This window comes from Dipodomys ordii, unplaced genomic scaffold, assembly GCF_000151885.1.
Source record: "Dipodomys ordii isolate 6190 unplaced genomic scaffold, Dord_2.0 Scaffold404, whole genome shotgun sequence".
Lineage (NCBI taxonomy): Eukaryota > Metazoa > Chordata > Mammalia > Rodentia > Heteromyidae > Dipodomys > Dipodomys ordii.
The window spans coordinates 104,496-109,432 of NW_012267620.1; positions in this window are offsets into that span (position 1 = coordinate 104,496).

A 4,937-nucleotide genomic window follows, 5' to 3' on the forward strand; every position below is an offset into this window, starting at 1 on the left:
TTTTTTTTTACAAAAATGACTTGAGAAATTATATGTTGTCAAGTCAATCTCTCTTCCCTCAACTCTACAATAGCAGAAGCTTTGAGTACAGGGGTGAGAGCAGTACTGGTTTGAACTCAGGAGCTTCCTGCTTTTCCTGTTCACTTACTTGTTAGACTAGTGCTCTACCATGGCAGCCAGGCCTCCAGCCCTGCTTTTTGCTGGCTATTTTAGAGATGAAGACTCTTCAGCTTTTCTGCCCCATTTGGCTTTGAAACATAGTCCTCCAGATTCAGCCTTGTAAGTAGCTAGGATTATATATGTGAGACCTTAGTACCTGGCTAGAAGTTCTGTTTTAAATTATATGCTAAACCTATGAACATTTGAAATAAAACAGTCTATACATGGCACCATTTGTGTAGTCATGTAGAAGGCTTATGGATCAATCAGAATTGTAATTAATGACTTCTTAATTTTCCTTATTACTAGCTTAACAGTGGCCCATCTTAGTGTTGTTTCAATGACATAAGTAGGATATGCTACTTCTGTGTTTTTTCTAATAACATCTTAGAAATGTAACCCATAATTTCAATGACCTTTATTATACAGAAAAGGGTGATTCAAAAATCTAGGAGTATTTTCTAGTTTTAACATTAGCTTACTCTTTGCTTCTACCTAGTGGACAACTGCTAGTATAAGAAGTTTTTAAATCACCTGAGTAAAAATGTGGGCTCTTTGGTTTCCACAGCATATGGGTTTTGTTTCTTTTGTCTGGGTATTTCAAAATCATTGTGGGTTTTGTTCCCAATCTAAGGAATTAAGTGAAGACTTTAAAACCTATACTAATGTGAATATACTGGCCTGTAATAAGAAGCATGTTTGGCCACATTACAAAGCCTTCGTTTGTATATTTATAAACTGTGGCAGTCATTTCATTGACACTTCTACTGCACCAATGAGTGTAGCTGTTTAGCTAAACTGGAAGTCACCCAGCTCCCAACAGTGGCTCCTATCCATGGAACATGATTTATTCTAGTTAGCCTCAAAAAGAATAACAATAAAAATATAGATTCTCAAAGTGCACTAGTGGCTCATGCCTATTCAAGAAGCTGAGATCTAAGGATCATGGTTCAAAAGCCAACCCAAGCAGGAAAGTTCTTGAGACTCTTATCTCCAGTGAACCACCAAAAGTAGAGCTATGGCTCAAGTGATAAGTGCTAACCTTTAAAAAAAATGCTGAGGGACAGCACTCAGGCTGTTGGGTCAAGATCTAGTACTAGCACATACACACAAAATCACACAAACTCACCAAATTTAATATTCTTTCCATAATATGCACAATGAACATGTCTTATAAAAGAACAGTTATGGTATCATATCCCCGATCCAAAAGAGACTCCAAGACTCCCAGCTAAGGCAGCTAGGAACTTTATTACCCCCACATGGGGTCCACTTCCTACTACTGGGAAAGTAGGACAGCCCCAAGCTCAGGGTAGAATGGGTTTTTGTTTTTATGCTTTTTGTGTTTTGTTGGGGTTTTGTTTGTTTGTTTGTGGTTTTTTGTTTTTTGTTTTTTTTGTCGATTGTGAGGCTTGAACTCTGAGCCTGGGCACTGTCCCTCAGCTCTTCAGCTCAAGGCAAGCGCTCTACCACTTGAGCCACAGCACCACTTCCGGTTTTCTGGTGGTTTATTGGAGATAAGAGTTTCACAGACTTACCTGCCCCGGCTGGCTTTGAACCATGATCCTCAGATCTCAGCCTCCTGAGTAGCTAGGATTACAGGCATGAGCCACTGGCACCCAGCTTAGGATGGGATTTTATAGAGGTAGGTTACATAGAGTTGCATAGATGAGCTATGCAAGGCAGGTTTGGCTCATTTTCATTGGTTATGGTTATATGACCTTTAAATGCATTTGTTCTTTAAGGTAAATATCATACGTATAATTTTCAATAGGCCGCCCATCGTGGTAGTCAATTGGAGGACAGGTGATGTCACCTGTGGCTTAAGGCCTACTACTAAGGCAAGCAAGCAAGGTTACAGAAGCAAAACATAGCCTTGAGTCACAAGAGCATAGGCGAAACATAATCTTGACTTGGTCAGCATGACCAATACTATCAATGCTATTGACACTATTATAGAAATGATTTTTATTATAAGCTCCTGACTAATACAGCAGCTCCGGGCAGCTGGTGATAAGCCTCAAGGTTGCCAGTAGCCTTCTGCAAAGCTGCCAGCTTAGTAAACAGAGAGAGGGAGAGATGTTCTTTGCTCTTTAGCAAGGATATAAAGGCGCTGACTGTAGGTCAGCCTTTGCCTGGGGTTTTTCATTACCAAGAGGTTTTGCCCTTTATTTTGTTCTGTTTTCTGATTTCACATTTTGTTCTCATGGATATCCTTCTTTTCCAAGGGAAAAGGGGCTCAGGGGAGAGAGTAAATTTCCAACAGCAGGAGGGACTGAGGCCAGACAATAGGAGGAACATTGTACCAGTGAATAGCAAGTCAGATATCACAATGGTGATTTGTTCTACTTAATTTGTTTTACTTAAATGTACTGAACAAAATTCTTTCATTTAACTCATTCCTGACTTATCTTCTCTTTCCTAGGCCTTAAGAGTTTTTTAATTGCTAATATTCTCCAATATTAACAACTCATAATAAGTCAAGGGAATTAGGCAAGTTGCATTGCTGTAACAAAATAGCACAGTTAAACAACAATAAGATTGTCAATGTGGGGTTTAGAGAACGTTTTCCACCTTCTTACTACATCCTAGCCTTGAACTGTGTGTGTGTGTGTGTGTATGTGTAGGTGTGTGAGAGAGAGAAAGAGGGGGGAGATCTGATTTTGGCATTCATTCATTTTGGCATTAATTGATTTATTTTTTGTGCCAATACTGGGGCTTGAATTCAAGATGTGGGCACTATCCTTAAGTTTTTTTTGCTCAAGGCTGGTGCTCTACCACTTAAGCCACAGCTCCACTTCCGGCTTTTGGCTGATTAGTTGGAGATAAGAATCACATTCCCAACTGGGATGGCTTCAAACTGAGATCCTCAGATCTCAGCCTCCTGAGTAGCTAGCTGACTCCAGGGCCTAGGCTTAAAGGAAATTTTGATTTGCATGACATCTTGAAGTGTTTTCTTTTTATCTGTAGGGATGTATCCTTCTTTCTCACACTGGCAAACTCTTCCCTGGCGAGGGAAGGGGAGAAAACTCTGCCTTGACCACCCTTTATAAAGAGGAAACCAGGGCTAGGAAGGTGGCTCAGTGGTAGAGCACTTGCCTTGCATGCATGAGGCCCTGGGTATGATTCCTCAGCACCACTTAAGCAGAAAAAGCCAGAAGTGGTGCTGTAGCTCAAGTGGTACAGCACTAGCCTTGAGCTGAAGAGCTGATGGACAGCACCCAGGCCCCAGAGTACAGGCCCCACAACTGACAAATAAATAAATAGATAAATAAATATGGGAACTATTTTCTAATTCTCTAGGAGTGTGTGAAAATTACATTATTGAAATCTCTAGGATAGCATGTACTTGGAGGCTGCTGATGCAGAGGTGCAGAAGACCCAAAAATTCGCCCATGATGATTTTGTTGTCTTGTCAGTGGTCAAATGGGAATTTCCCACAGACAGAATGAGTCCCTTGCCTGCACCCTCAGCCCTGCCTTCCTCCAGGCTGTGTTCTGCTGGACAATCAAACAGCAGGGTAAGCACATTAGTTACAAAATAGGCCACTGAGCCACTGAGCAGGACACATGACAAGATAAATCATTTAGTCTTGGTCTTTAGAATCATCTGACTAAGAAAACAAGCAGACATTATTCTCGAACTGCCACAGGCAACAGAAAGTCTATGAGGAGGAAAGACATGGAAAGTAAATTCCTGACAAAGGGGGGGTGCCTCATGATCTCACCTGCAGCCCTCACAGCTGTCTTCTCCCTAGGGGAAATATTAACAAGGTATGCAATGTCTGAATTATGTTTTCCATTGTTACCCCCAAATATATTACTAGAATGGTCGCTATGGACATAAGTGGAAACAGAGGCACAATGGTGTAGACACAGCTTCTGATGAAACAAAACTAGCTGGGTTTTCATGCTTTGGTATTAACAAAAGGGAATGCACAGCCAGGTGCGAGTGGCCCACACCTGCAATCCTAGCTACACAGGAGGCTGAGAGCTGAGGACTGAGGCTCGAATCCAGCCAGGGCAGGAAAGTCCATGAGACTCTTATCTCTAGTTAAACACCAAAACAGCTGGAAGAAGAGCTGTGACTCAAGTGGTGAACTGCTATCCTCAGGTAAAAAAAGCTCAAGGACAGCACTCAGGCCATGAGTTCAAGCCCCAGGACCAGCACAAAAAAGAATGCCCCCAATATTATTTTGTGCCTTTTTAAAAATGGAGTTGTAGTAAGTAGGCTTGCTGATTTTCTCTATGCTTTTCTCTATAAGTAAAAGTGTATTCAGCTCAGGCAGGCAAGTCTGTGAGACTCTTATTGCCAACGAACCAGAAATAAAAAACTGGCGGTGTGGCTCAAATGGTAGAGGGCCAGCCTTAACAGAAGATGCCAAGCAAAAGCGTGAAACAAAAACAGCACAAAACAGTAATACTTTCCCGTGAAGAATTATGTCTAACTTAGCCACACTCTGCGTGGTGATTAAAGACGTAAAACCAGGGAAGAAAGCGAGCCCAGGACTCACTTAAGTAGCCCGGCTACTTAAGAACATGACACCTGCAGACGGTGGCCTCGTGTCAACATGGCGCTTCGCAGAGGTGCAATTCCAGTGCGTGTCATTTCCTGTCACGTCTGCTCATCATCGAACTCTCGTGACAGAACCACTCTCCTGGGACCCAGCTACTCAGGAGGCTGAGCTCTGAGGATCGCAGTTCAAAGCAACCATGGCAAAAAAAAAAAAAGTCCACTAGACTCATCTCCAATGAACTACCAGAAAGCCGGAAGTGGTG